Here is a 16,148-nt window from a genome sequence, read left to right on the forward strand (position 1 = left end):
CATGTACACATACATACATGTACATATATATATATATATATATATATACGTATACATATATACAGTGTGTGAAGTGTCTGAGAATCCACTACTCCGGGCACCTGTTTAACAAGTCATTCCTAAGTGGAGTGCTGCCCACACAATGGAAACACGCAATAATTGTTCCCATACCTAAGCCCAATGACCCTGGTAATTTCAGACCTATCAGTCTCGTGTCATGTACTTACAAGATGCTTGAAAGGATCATCCTAAGCCGACTGTTGCACAAAATAGGCAGGTTAGGGCAGGGGGTCAATGGATTTGTTAAAGGACGGAGCACAGCAAATTGTATAGTTAATTACTTGGCTAATGACACGGCTAGGTACTCTGTATTTGTTGACATCAAAGGAGCCTTCGACAAAGCACAGGGGATTGCGATCCTGGACGAGCTTGCATGCATGGGTGTCAAGGGGAGACTCATGAAATGGGTTGAAGACTACCTCACAGGAAGGAAAGCCAAGGTTTGCTTCAATGGAGCAGTGTCCAGAACAATGAATATGGAACTCGGGATCCCCCAAGGCGGAGTCTTAAGCCCTACACTATTCAATGTACTTATGAACGCCATTGCAAATATTGATTTTCCGGAAGGAACACAACAAGTGGGATATGCAGATGATGTCCTAATACAAGCTCCCACCTTGGGAAAAATTGAACAGTCCATTGAACTCCTTGGAAGGAAATGTATTGAACTCGGTTTCACTCTCTCCACAAACAAGACGAAGGCATACTCTCATCACAAGCGGAGAGAAAATGAAGAACTGCAAATTAATGGAGTAACACTTGAATGGGTTGACCACTATCGGCATCTTGGCGTCACTGTCGGCTCTAACAAGGGGAAGAAAGCACAATCAACTCATAGGAACATGCAAAAGTCGACTCAGGGCACTGAAAGCTATGACCTGGAATGGACATGGAGCCTCTATTGCCGTGCTTAAAATGATGTACACAGTCTATGTGTGCTCCGTCATAGACTATGCCGCACCAGTTCTGTGCACCTACTCCCAAAGCGATATGAAAAGGCTTGAAAGCATTCAAAATGAAGCCAGGACAATCATTCTTGGAGTTCCAAGAACTGCCAAAACGTCTAATCTACGAGAGGAGTTGTCCCTTCCCAGTGTTAAAAGCAGAATTAAGGAGCTGAATGCTAAGCTTGCAATTAGGATAGCCAGAGATCCCAGTTAAAAATGGGAGTCTGTACTATGGGGGGATCTATTATAAAAGGATGTAGGGGCAGTAGTTAGCATTAAGAGTTATCAAATATGGGAGATCTAAAAGGCCCGGCCCCCAAGTAAAATATCCACAGTGAATATTAATTGGCTATACAATGTCAGTCTAGAGAATGATCAAAGATCTCCTACACAGGAAGAATGGATACTCCTTTACTAACTTACTTATTTATTAACCCCCTTAACAACCCCCCATATACATTCACACCAATAACAATAATAATAATTACTTTACCACACTATCTTACGTTAAAGCCTTGGTCCACATAAGCAGGATACAAGGTTTACACTGAGAAAAAGCAAGGGTAAAGTACTACTAGTGAAGCACTTGAAGTTTGGGCAGCTTAGGGGGTAGTGAGCCCACGTGGTACCTTAACACAACACAACACTAATGGGTACCCAAAACACTGGCAAATACTACCCTAAGGTCTCCACCACTCTTACAAACCCAGAGTAGGCACACTTAAAAAAACACAGGACTTAACTTAATGGTACAGGAACTTAAGGTAAGGGAAATAAGTAAGAGGAAAGGTGGAGGAGTGCAGAGCAGCTCAGAAAAGTCTTGATCCACACGAACGCCAGTCAGAGAAGAGAGATCGTCTCCACTCTCCTCCCTCAGTTCACTCGCTGCCAGCAGACTACTCAACTAATCGTACAGCATTCCTATCCCAAGTTTACTCAGGTTTACTTTACAAATGATTAGAAAGTATTAGTAAACATAGTTGGTGCCTATTTTATTATTTAATAATCAACCCCAAGCTCAGTCTTTACATGCTCTTTGAGAAACAAGAATAGTCTTACGTCTGGCAGGGAAGCTACAAACTTGATTAGATTTGAAACAAATGCAGCTTGCCATGCCTTCCCAATACTATAAGGTAGTTTATTTAGCTCAATTTTGACCTCTGGTTTCCACTGAGGAACCCAGGGTCGTAACAATCCCTATTATAATGATATTGCTAAGAAAAACTGAGCTCTGTGCTACTTTCAGGGGAAAACAGGAGAAGCAAAAAATGGCATCACAGATCAGTCTGCTACCTCGAAGAGCTTCACCTGCTTGAGCAAGCCCGTGAGCTCCTGCCTGTAGAGAGGTTACCTCCCTGGGAGGATGACTCATGCAAGATCATCATCAATGAAATGGCAATGAAAAAATCCAACATGTTACCACAAGAAATGAAGCACAAGTATCTCGAGGAAATTTATAAAGAAGCCAGAGATGAACTAGATCAAATCTACACTGACGGTTCATCTAATCCTGTCAATGGAAGGGCTGGTGCAGCATACACGGTAATTAAGGATAATACTTTCCAACGCAGAAATGAAGAAAAAGCCCGTATTGAGAACAATGCCCCTTCAACGCAAGCAGAACTAACTGTCATTGTTATGGCGTTAAGGTTTCTTGAACGGAACACTAATGGTGCAGTGATTTGCACCGATTTAAAAGCAGCACTGTAAAGCCTAAGTAAAAATCGGGCAGAAAATCTTGCAACAGTCGCTGAAATTAAGAGAGCTGTGAGAGCACTTACCAATCAGGGAAGAGTCATCAAGTTTCTGTGGATCCCTTCCCATGTTGGAATATGTGGGAATGAACGAGCAGATGTGCTGGCTGCTGAAGGAGACCATATTGAATACTTCATACCCAAGACTCTACTACAAATTAAAGGTATTGTCAGGCAACATCACTGTGACAAGGTAACTGAGGAAAGGAGGATAGAAGCACAAACCAGTGAATCTGTACGATGGTACAACATGGGTGCAGCTGGCAATCCCAATCATTATGGCCGAAGAGGAGGAGGACGAGGGAGAGAGTCAGTAATAGCGAGAATCCGTCTTGGATACAAATATCCATGGAGATATGGAATGGAAACAACAGTTGATCAGCGAAGTTGCAGAATCTGTGGTGAGAGTGATGGACACCGCCTTGACCACTATCTACGTGAATGTGAACACCTGAGAGACATCAGAAGTAAGTGTAGAATAATAAACCCCACATTGTTTGAGTTAGGAAAACACTATTTGTCAAATATTAATACTGTTCTTAAAAGATTTCCCCATTTTGCACCCACAAGATAACGTAAGCTTTTAAGGGTTGATAGATGCTAATCTTCTTGTTTGAGGAGCTGTTCACTTCAGACAGTTAAGCAAGTCCCAGCTGTGTCTGGATACAAGTGACAGGATGAACAACCCAGCGGGTTTTCTTCCTATTGGGGAGTGTTGTACATGCTGCTATGGCGGTATGTCCACTCACAAGATGAGTGGTGCTGCCCAATAAACTCGCCCCTCGGGGCAATTTTTTTTTTTTTTAAATATATACATACACATACATTTTTAATCACCCACACAAATACACACATCAATAATCTTTGTGTCACAAGTGATCAACAAGAGGCTTACAACAGTCACTATACAAGGCACTTTACATCTATGATGAGTGACACAGTTACTATAGTCTTGCTCCATACCCATCCAACTGGACCATGCTTACATCCCAGTTTACGAAATTTAAGCGTGCTTCTGGTCCCTCACCGGATTTCCCTAACTGTGCCAAGAATCAGTGGTTCAAAACGTTGTGCCTAGTCCTTGAGGCTCAAAATACGATCATCCTGAGTCTTCAAATTGAGAATCAAGCAAACAACGCGAACCTCCATCAACAACAACAAGAAATGGCCACTGCCTTTAGGCACGAAAGGCAGTGGAGTTTCTGATGGGGAAGGAAGAGACAATTGCGCACCGCGTTCCGCAAGGTGTGGTGCGGCCAGTCTGGGTGGCATAAATAGCGCAGGAGGTGAGGTCTCGCCCTCACTCCATTCCCGACACGGTCCGCGACTCACGAAGCTCCACGAACAGCGCCGCGCCTCATCGACACATGGGCCAGTACTCTATACTGCATCTCCAGTCTGCTTTACTGTGTACACGGGATTTTTCAAGCAATGTACCCCCCGCCCGCTATTATGGTCCCAGATCTGACGTTCCCTGACCCTTGGGGCCTTCGACATCTCAGGCTGGTACGGCAGGTGCCCCCTGCCCTACTCAGAAAAACTTAAGGTAAGAGAGTTTTCTGTTCAAGTTAGTCAGGACTGTCCCCAGTGCTGGCGTGTGGTTAGCGCTGTCCCCCGCGGTCCGTACGTGCCGCCTTAGCTAGTGGCATCTTTCCTGGAGCCCGGTATGCTATGTCCTCTAGGCTTGCCCCTAGGGGCCATGTTTCGTGCCGCGCTTGGTCGTGTGGTCGCGGCCAGGCTCCTTACTTGTGGACTGGCGTCGCCCTCTGCGGCGACGCCACATGGCTGGTTTCAGTGGTTTTGTGCCCTGGGGCCCGGCCCTAGGGGCCCAAGCCCGGTAAACGGCGCCCACGTGGCTTGGAGCTCGGTGAAGCACTCGACCCAGGTGTGCCCTTCACTTCCTTCCTCCCCTCCCAGGCGTCTTTCCTGGAACCCGGTATGATGCGTCCCCTAGGCTTGTCCCTAGGGGCCAGGGTTCGTGACGCGCACGGTCGTGCGTGCTCGGCCGGGCTCCCTGCGAGCGACCTGGTGTCACCCTTGGTGGCGACGCCTTCTGGCAGGGTTATTTAGTTGTCTTTGTCCCTAGGGCCCGGCCCTAGGGGACCATGCCAAGGTCGGCATCACCCACGTGGCATGGCGCTCCGTGGGGCGCTTTCCTTGGGTTGTGTTCCGCTTCCTTCCTGTCCCTCTCCCTCTCGCCCACTTGCAGGAGACGCCCTTGTGGCGGCAGTGCCCCGGTGGGTAGGCCCAAAGCTTTCTTGCTAAAGGCTGCCTTTGCGTCAGCCGGTGTCGCCCGGCATGTTCGTACACACGTTTGTCCGACCTGTGTAGCCCGGTTTGTTCGTACCCAGACGCTTGTCTGGCTGGTGTAGCCCAGCTTGTTCGTCCCAGACGTTTGTCTGGCTGGTGTAGCCCAGTTTGTTCGTCCCAGACGTTTGTCTGGCTGGTGTAGCCCAGCTTGTTCGTCCCAGACGTTTGTCTGGCTGGTGTAGCCCAGCTTGTTCATCCCAGATGTTTGTCTGGCTGGTGTAGCCCAGCTTGTTCGACCCAGACGTTTGTCTGGCTCGTGTAGCCCAGCTGGTTCGACCCAGACATTTGTCTGGCTGGTGTAGCAAAGCTTGTTCGTCCCAGACGTTTGTCTGGCTGGTGTAGCCCAGCTTGTTCGTCCCAGACGTTTGTCTGGCTGGTGTAGCCCAGCTTGTTCGTCCCAGACGTTTGTCTGGCTGGTGTAGCCCAGCTTGTTCGTCACAGACGTTCGTCTGGCTGGTGTAGCCCAGCTTGTTCGTCCCAGACGTTCGTCTGGCTGGTGTAGCCCAGCTTGTTCGTCCCAGACGTTTGTCTGGCTGGTGTAGCCCAGCTTGTTTGTCCCAGACGTTTGTCTGGCTGGTGTAGCCCAGCTTGTTTGTCCCAGACGTTTGTCTGGCTGGTGTAGCCCAGCTTGTTCGTCACAGACGTTTGTCTGGCTGGTGTAGCCCAGCTTGTTCGTCACAGACGTTTGTCTGGCTGGTGTAGCCCAGTTTGTTCGTCACAGACGTCTTGTCTGACCGGTGGAACCCGGCTTGTTCGTACCCAAACGTTTAGTCTGGCCGGTGTAACCCGGTTTGTTCGTACCCAGTCGTTTGGGCTGGCCGGTGTCGCACGTTATGATCGTCCCAGCCGTTTGGTCTGACCGGCGTAGCCCGATCTGTTTGTACCCAGACATTTAGTCCGTCCGGTGCAGCCACCTGTTGTTCCCGCACGTCACGTTCCCTCCCGTTCTCCCTGTTCTGTCTACTCCTCCAGTGTAGGCGCATGACGTAGAGCGGTCTGTCCGCTTGGGGGGGCTATGCTATGTTATATATTATTTACTTAAGTTTTCTAAATTAATTTATTACATTGTTCAGCTTTCAGTTATGTCTTGTATTTACTTACTAATCCTGTTGCAGTGTTAAAGCAGTATCCACTGCTGTGGGATACTCAAATAAATAAATAAATATAAATAAATAAATATGTTTATTCAGGTAAGGTACATACATACATACAAGTGATGTTACATTAATGGATTGATATATAGATAGAGCTAGTACATACAATGCCTAAAGCCACAATTACGCAATGCGTTTCGGGCAAGAAAAACATTAATATCTAGAACTTAATACTAATTGAGCATAAAGAATAAAAAGTGTTGAGAACAAATACAAATAAAGATAAAAAAAAAGGGGGAACATGGCTGAAAAAGCAGCACAAATACAATAGGTTGACAAACAGTGTTGATTAAACAAAAAAAAATTACAGACATGGGTTGACAATTGAGGAGTGAGGTAGGTTAAAGGGAATTTATTAGGTAGTGTTTAGTTTTTATCTTAAACTGGTTGTTACGACCCTGGGTTCTCCAGTGGAAACCAGAGGTCAAAATTGAGCTATTAAACTTTCTGGTAGTACAGTTGAGTGCATCACTAGCGGCAATGTTTGTATCTTCCCTGCCAGACGTAAGACTATTATTGTTTCTCAAAGAGCATTTAAAGACTGAGCTGGGGGTTGATTATTAAATAATAACATAGGCACCAACTTTGCTTACTAATACTTTCTAATCATTTGTAAAGTAACAATACGTTGCATAGGGGAAGATCTTTAATGTGCTTAGCTGCACGATCAATTAGGCTCCTTCCGGCACCACGACATGGGAGGCCTAGCTGGTCGCTAGGAGGTTCTTCTCTGGCTGGCGTTCGTGCGGACGAGACCTACTCTGTGGCTGCACCCCTAATCTCCTCCCTTCTCCTCTTACTTATTTCCCTTACCCTAAGTTCCTGTACCATTAAGTTAAGTATTGTATGGTTTTAAGTGTGCCCACTCTGGTAGTAAATATTGGTGAGACCTGGGGATAGTATTTGCCAGTGTTTTGGGTACCCCTAAGTGTTGTGTTTTGTATTAGGGTCCCACGTGGTATCACTACCCTAAGCTGCATCCAGCTTCAGTGCTTATCCAGTAGTGCTTTACCCTAGCATGGTCTTAGTGTAAACCTTGTATCCTGCCTATGTGGACCAAGGCTTTTAACGTAAGATAGTGTGGTAAAGTTATTATTATTATTGTTATTGGTGTGAGTGTATATGGGGGGTTGTTAAGGGGTTAATAAATAAGTACATGAATTACAGAGTATCCCTTCTTCCTGTGTGGGAGCGCATTGATCAACCCTTAGACTAACATATATGGTCTAGTAGCAAGTTATTACTACTGTGGATAGTTTATTTTGGGGGCCGGGCCTTTTAGCTCTCCCATATTTGATACTCTATCTTCTAACTACCCTTACCCCTTAATAGTACCAGTCCCCCATAGAAGCCCCACACATATTATTTATAACACTGGTTGAGAGAGGTACAGTCTTTAACATGGTTGGGAAGGTCATTCAACATTCTGGGTCCCTTGATTTGTAGAGCATTTCTAGTTTGATTAAGTCGTACTCTAGGAATATCAAAACTGTATTTATTTCTGGTGTGGTGCTCATGGGTTCTGTTACAACCTTCAATGAAGCTTTTGAGGTCAGGATTGGCATTACAGTTCAGCGTTTTATATATGTATAATACACAAGAGAGAATGTGCAGTGACTTAATATCTAACATATTCAGAGATTTGAGTAAGGGTACCGAGTGATGTCTGGGGCCAGAGTTGGATATTGTCCTAATAGCAGCTTTGTGTTGGGTAATAAGAGGACGTAAATGATTTTGGGTAGTAGAACCCCAAGCACAAATACCATAGTTGAGGTATGGATAGATGAGGGAGTAATAGAGAGTAACCAGGGCAGGGCGGGGTACATAATATCTGATCTTAGAAATAATGCCAACAGTTTTTGAAACTTTTTTTGATATATTTAGAATGTGACCCTGGAAATTCAGCTTGTGGTCGTTGAGAACGCCAAGGAATTTGCCATCTAATTTGTTACAAATTTGGGTATTGTTTATTTTGAGATTTATCTGATTAGAGGATTTATTGCCAAACAGAATATAAAACGTTTTGTCAATGTTAAGGGTGAGTTTGTTGGCGGTTAGCCAAAGATGGACTTTCTCTAGCTCAGTATTTACTGTGGCATTTAGAGCAAGGGGGTCAGGACTGGAGTAAATGAAGGTTGTGTCGTCAGCAAATAGAATTGGTTTGAGGTGTTGGGAGGCATTTGGAAGGTCATTAATGTAGATGAGAAAGAGGAGAGGGCCAAGTATGCTGCCCTGAGGAACACCAATGTTGATGGGTAGGGTGGGAGAAATTGTATTATTCACAGAAACATACTGGAGCCTGTCAGTAAGATAAGATAATAATAATTTTTAGTAATAATAATGATAAGATAATAATAATTTATAATAATTATTTTTTTTAAATAATTTTGTTTTCACTTTTGAGAATATTATTGTTTTAATCTAGCCAAACTATTCCATGAATAGTGCTGTTTATTATAACCAATCTATACCATAAACATTACAGTTTACTCTATACATACTATACCATGCATTATTACTGTTTTAACCTAACCATCCTATACCTTGAATAATACTGCTTTAATCTACCCAAACTATCCATGATTATCACTGTTTACTTTTATAATTGTTCAGCTTAACTACAAGTATATTATATTACGGTCTTAATCTATTTAATTGTTCAGCTTCAGTTTGTCTTGTATTTACTTTGCTATTTATTCTCTGTTTTCTAGCATTGCTGGCGCCTCATGTCTTTCTTGCTGTTTTTGGCCTCGCTATGTTATTTATATTATTTATTTAAGTTTTCTAAAATTAAATTGTTACATAGTCCAGCTTCAGTTATGTCTGGTATTTACTTAATAATACTGTTGCAGTGTTAAAGCAGTGTACATTTCTAGTGGGAGACTCAACTAATTTTTTTTTCACTTTTGAGATTGCTATTGTTTAATTCTTCCAACTATACCACGAATAATCCTGTCTTAATATAAACAAACTATACCATGAATAATACGGTCTTAATATATCCAAACCATACCTTGAATAATACTGTTTAATCTATCCATGAATATTCCTATCTTAATCTATTTAAGTGTTCAGCTTTTATTACAAGTATCTTTACTACTGTCTAATCTATTAATTTAAGTGTTCAGCTTCAGTTATGTCTTGTATTTACTCCGCTAGGCGCCTAGGCTCTGCGCTCCTTGCTGCTGTTGCTCTCCTTCTTCATCAGTTTCTCTCCAACCCTTTTATCGAGCATTGGCTATCTGTCCGGTATTCTCACTCACTATGGTCACTTAACTTTACCTTTGCTTTTGTCTACTTATGTATGTGACGGTTGCTGGTGCAGCAGCTGGGTCTCCCTGCCTGCTTTTTTCCCGTTAGTCCTACCGATGCTTACGTTTCATCTTTCTGCAGTGGCGAGAAGCCGGATCATGCAGCAACTTCAACACGGAAGAGGGCTCGGGCGGCGTCGACGCGAGGACAACAGCGCAGTGGTGCGAGGACGCAGCCGGCCTGGGCCAGGACGAAACCCACCCGTCTCGCCTCCCCCTCCTCGGGCGGCTCGGATACGGACGGCGACCACACTTCCCAGAGGCCCCCTGCCGGCAAAGTGGCGGGTGGCACAGCGTCGCATCCTCCACCCCTTTCGGCCGACGATATGACGACGCTGCAGGCGCTCATTGCGCAGGCTCGGGGGCCCTCTCATGTCACAAGCCTTCTGGGCATGGGGACCACCGAGGCCGACCCTGCCTCGGCTGCCACAGCCGCCCTGCCCCCCTTCACCGACCGTCGCCCATGGGCCAGGGCCAGGGGGCATACGTCGAGCGAGGCGACGTGCGAGCTCCTCCAGTCTGTCCTCCTTCCTTCCCAGTTCGGTAGCCATAGTTGCTCTGCCACCCTGAGGTTTTCCCTCGGGGCCAGCGGGCACTCGCCCTTCGGGGGGGGGGGGGAGGCCGGCCTGCTGGCCTGCGGGGTGTGGGTGCAGTGCCCGTCCCCAAGTGTTCCGCTGTCCGCAGCTACTACTTTAACTTTACAGCCATTCTACTAGTAAGCCCTACCTTAAGTCAGGAAATTCTTTCTCCTTATTCCTTGGCGGCACGGCCTCTGGCCTGGGGTTATTTTCTTCTCCAAATTCATATCAGGCTTTCCCAGTCTCCATGTAATTTTCTGCAGCCTGATTATTTTCCATTTTCCAGCTAGGGTTTACCATTGTTATGTTGTTCACTTATGGTGTCTTAACTGTTATACTTAGAGTTAGATTTGTTACATTTGCCTCACTGCTAATTCTAGACAATAGGCCATTAGGTTTCTGCAAAGTTTGTTACTAGGCTATAAGATTACTTTTATTTTATTACGGGTGTACAATTTAAGTTGTTTCGTGTACTTTGAGTTAGCCACGGCTATGTTATACATTTGTTAAGACTTACTTAGAAGCCTGTTTTACTTCTGCAGAATTATTTATCCTGTACTTCTACGTAATAAATTATGCCCCCATACTGTGGTGTCTTCCTTCCCCTGATCAGAAAATAACCCTCCTCCGCGAGGATATTAGAAACTTTAAGGCTAGCCAATAGCAACTCCAGCATGACTTGAATGATCTCCGTGAGGAAAACATTCGTCTGAAAACTGATGAAGCCATAAAAAAACAAGAGGAAGCTCTCAACAAAATGATTGCATGTATCAGTACATTATCCGCCCAACGTTCCGTCTCCCAGGATAAACAAGATCAGCAAAAGCTGCTTAACTCTGTTATTGTGTCGTCCCAAGATATACCTGTGGAACGTGAAGGTGAAAAGTGTGCTGAAATAGCTCAGGCTCTCATAAAAAACGAATTGCAGGTCACTCTAAACAAAACCGACATTATTGCTGCCTACAGAGTAGGCAAAAAGAATCCATCAGGACAAAACCAGCGGAAAATTCGCCTGAAGCTGGCTTCCCAGTCCATGAAATCGCATCTTGTCCGGACAGCTGCATCCCAACGACAGGGAATCTTCATCAACGAGTGCTTGACTAGACAAAGACAGCAACTCCTCTCCCGCCTGCGTCAAATCCGTCATCAAAACCCAGATGCGATTCATCAGTGCTTCGTTAGAGATGGCTTGATTAAAGTGAGAAAGACTTCAGGAGGTAAAATGTTTACAATTGCTAATATAATGAGGATAAATAATAAATAAATAAATAAATGTTTATTTAGGTAAGGTACATACATAAAGAGATTTTATAAAGTTTGTTGGATTAATAGATAGAGCTAGTACATACAATGCCTAAAGCCACTATTACGCAAAGCGTTTTGGGCATAACTTCAACACTTTCCTCTCCCAGTGTGGTTTGTCTCACCTTATTATCACTCTCAATGAGTCAACATAATTAACCCCCTTTGTCACCTAGTGACAAGTTCACCTAGTTCTAGGTATCCTAAGTCTCTTTGTTTCACTTATTAAATTAATTTTTAATTTACTCTTTACTAGTCATTTATTGGACTTAATTAATTGAGTGCATTAATATTTCTTTAGGTCTAATTAATTATACGATCATAACTAAACTATTTATAGATAATAATCATTAGCTTAAATTTGCCTATGTTTATTATTCAACATTTTTCTTTGATTTCATTCATTACCTAGGTTGCCTATCCTCGCCATACTCCCTTACTCCATTGTACCCCTGGCTTTGCCTGTGTCTCAAAATGCAAATTATTATTTACAGTGTACCTGAGAGTACTTGTAAGCAATCTACCTCATTTTTCTTTTTTTGTTAATTTTGTTTTTGTTTTGTATAGTCTTGTTAATGTATTTTTTCCCCCTTTTATATCAAAATTTTATTTTGTAATTGCCATTCTTGCCTTGTTTTCCTACAACCAGCCTTTTTATACAGACAAGTATAGACCCAGAACTAAACCTCTTATCCACTATCTATGACAATCATCACTTTAATGATCAAAATTGCAGATATTTTACAGCACATGATGTAAACAATGTATTAACACATAATCACAATATCTTTGTAATCAACTTGAACGTTAGATCTCTAGGTAAACACTTCGATGATGTTAGTGCCTTGATTGAAACTATTGACAACAAAATCTCTTTTATTATACTTACAGAAACGTGGTTGAAAGAGGATACTACTCAACTCTTTAACATGCCTAACTACTCAGCAATTCACAACTGTCGTCAAATTCAGAGAGGTGGTGGTACTGCTCTTTACTACCACCAAGAACTAACATGCTTAAAATAAATTAGAACTATACTGCTGTGGGGAGCATATCTTCGCCAGTTTCAAAGTCAAAGGTGCCGAGTCTGTCCTGTCTGTGGGTGCAGTTTATAGAATTCCTAACACTGATGTGTCCGAATTCAACTCAAACCTTAGAAATCTAATACTAGATAACAGACCGAACAAAAACCATCTAATTATCACAGGGGACTTTAATATTGACCTCTGCGAGCCTGAACACCCTATTGCTATTTGTTACGACCCTGGGTTCCTCAGTTGGAAACCAGAGGTCAAATTGAGCTAAATAAACTACCTTATAGTAGTGGGACGCATGGCGAGGTGTATTTGTTTGTTTCTTCCCTGCCAGACGTAAGACGATTCTTGTTTCTCAAAGAGCATTTGAAGACTGAGCTTGGGGTTGATTATTAAGTAAAAAAAAGCATCAACTATGTTTACATATGGTTAGAAAGTATTAAAGTAGATCTGGGTATATTTGGATATAGGGCTGCTGTATGATTAGTTGGGTAATCTGCCGTCAGCGAGGCAGCTGAGGAAGGAGACTGGAGACGGTCTGCCTTCTCTGGGCTGGCGTTGTGGTGAAAAGAACTTCCTCCTCTACCTCTTGTCTCTCTATTTCTGTGTCTAATTACCAAGATAAGTATACTGTATTGTGTCCACATTATCTGGCATAGGCTTGTTCTAATGTGTAAAGTATTATACTTTGTGTAAATTAGGTGTTCCTAGTGTTTATATGCCTAGTTATTCTAAAGGGGTACCAGTGGAACCACGTGGTCTCCCTACCCTAAGCTGACTCAAGCTTCAAGTTCTTCACTAGTAGTACTTTACCCTAGCTTGTTCTCAGTGTAAACCTTGTACCCTGCTTATGTGGACCAAGGCTTTTAACGTATGATAGTGTGGTAAAGTAATTATTATTATTGTTATTGGTGTGAATGTATATGGGGGTTTGTTAAGGGGTTAATAAATAAGTAAGTTAGTTAAAGGAGTATCCATTCTTCCTGTGTAGGAGATCTATGATCAACCTCTAGACTGACATTATCTGGTAGCCAATTAATATTCACTGTTGTTATTTTTTTGGGGGACGGGCCTTACTGATCTCCACTGTTATAGATACATCTTTATTCTAACTACTGCCCCTACATCCATTTAATACTAGATTCCCCCATAGAACATACTCATATTTATAACAAGTGGTTGGCCTGACCGGGAGGAACAGTAAATTGTAAAAAATTAAATTTTTGAGTGCCAAAACTAAAAATTCTTGTTTTCCGCAGAACGGTTGTGTGTTAGCCTAGGGTCCAGCTCATCTAATTAAGGATAGTTTGTACGGACTGGACACCCAGCTGGATCCCTCCACGATTGAGGTAAGTGTGGGCCTTGTGTTAGGGGCCGTGCAAATTGTTGTTTTTTTTCCAATTTTTATTTTTTTATTTTTTCTTTGGCTAGGAGCTAAATTAATTAGTGATGGAGGCTAAAATGCAGGAACTGGCAGGGAATCCTTCAGTGGTAGAGATCAAGAAGCTTACCAAATCTAATTTAGTATTGTTAGGCAAGGAATTTGACCGGTGATTTGTGGAACAGTGATGTGGAACGGGTATCACAACAACATATAAGTTGGAAGTGAAGGAAAATCGTGCATAGAATATTATAAATATAGAATACTAGAAATATTGAATAGTGGCAAGAGGCGGCATCAGTGGTTATAAATCGAGTAACTGGAAACTGGTGACATCAACCTGGGACAACAAGAGGTCACCTGTACCGACCGGGGGACCAGCTTCGCTACCCTACGCTAAGTACCTGCCTTAAAGTTTGAACAAAATAACATACATAAAATAACAAATATACGGTATACATATAATATTATAAATATTAAATATATAAATATATACATAAAATTTTATAAAGAGTTAAAAGGACTGACATCAACAAGTGATCCATACAGTGAACCTCAAATACAATACAATACATCAGACAATGGAGAGGTGTGGCAAGTGTTCGGGAGTACTGGGAAAACGTAATGCAGGCGTCCAGTGTTGCATCTGTAACATAAGATTTCACCTGGGCTGTACAGAATTAGCTCTAGGATGTACAAAGAGGCAAGGAATTTACTGGGTTTGCAAAGATGACAGATTAATGTTAGAGAACATAACTAATCTGATGAAAAACATTCCCGAGTCACAGAGATTATCATTCACAGACAAGCTACCAGTGATATATGCGGACTGGGAAAAGACAACATTGGATAACGACCAAAACTCAGGAACAGATAGTTTAGAGAACCGCAGCAGAAGTGTGGAGGAAAAGGGTATTGTGGTACAAAATATCAGCAATATTGCAGAGCCAGGTAATATAAACAATGAGAGCAACAGCGAAACACAGTGCATAGATGAAGGAATTGGGACGAAAAATGGAGATGGTTCCAATAAAGAGGTAGACAAGACAGTCACAGATATAAATACCTTGAAAAACGCAAAACCGGAACACATTTGCAAATTCTACGCTAAAGGAATATGCAAATATGGAAAATTAGGAGCAAAATGCCATTTTCTGCATCCTCGAAAATGCAGGAACATGTTGAAGAGGGGTACATGCCGTTTTGGAACAGGGTTACCTTGAGGTTACCTTGAGGTGCTTCCGGGGCTTAGAGTCCCCGCGGCCCGGTCGTCGACCAGGCCTCCTGGTTGCCGGACTGATCAACCAGGCTGTTGGACGCGGCTGCTCGCAGCCTGACGTACGAGTCACAGCCTGGTTGATCAGGTATCCTTTGGAGGTATATATGTAGGGTGTAGATACTTCCACCCTAAATTATGTCAATTTTCAATTAGGGACAAAAAATGCTACAATCTTCAGTGTCCGGAATTCCACGTGAGAGGTACACAGCGTTATAGACGGGAAGATCAATATGACACTACTGAAATTTTTTTAGAGGAAGGCAGAAACAGAGTGGTAAATATAAGAGAGAGGAACAGTCAGATGGAACCACTACAGGATTACAGAGGGAAACGGAGATACCCACAAGACTGGAATACAAATTATCAACAAGCACACAGGTACTACACCAGACAACACCCGTCCTACTACCAAAACGGGACAAATCACTTCCAAAACAATACACCCTGGACGCAAACACAGTGGCCTCCTTACCAGAGCCTCAGATATTAACACCAAGTTAGGCTTCCAGCACTACCACTAACACGATAACATCATTTATATTTGCCAACATCCAGGGTATAAAAACACGCAAATCCAACAAAGTTCACTTTATAGATGGTCTCCTTCATGAGGCAAATGCAGTGTTTGCAGCCCTAACAGAAACCCACACAAAGGACTACCATGATGGTGTAATATGGATCTCAGAGTACAATCTTTTCAGATGGGATAGGAAACACCGGCTGCAGGGTGGGGTCAGCCTCTACATCAAAGACACACTCATCTGTACTGAGCTGCTAAACACCTCAAATGATATGGTGGAAGTGCTGATAATCAAAATAGAGATTTTAAATGTAGTTATTGTCCTTGTATATAAGTCACCGGAGGCAAACCCTCAGCAGTTTAAAGATCAACTAATGAAAATAGAACACTGCTTGTAAAACCTCACAAATCCAGCTCCGAACATCATCCTGCTTGGGGACTTCAACCTACAGCACCTGAAATGGAAGCACCTGGCTAATACAGTAATATCAGAAAAAATACCAGGAAGTAGCCTAAAT

Source organism: Procambarus clarkii, chromosome 13, assembly GCF_040958095.1.
Source record: "Procambarus clarkii isolate CNS0578487 chromosome 13, FALCON_Pclarkii_2.0, whole genome shotgun sequence".
Lineage (NCBI taxonomy): Eukaryota > Metazoa > Arthropoda > Malacostraca > Decapoda > Cambaridae > Procambarus > Procambarus clarkii.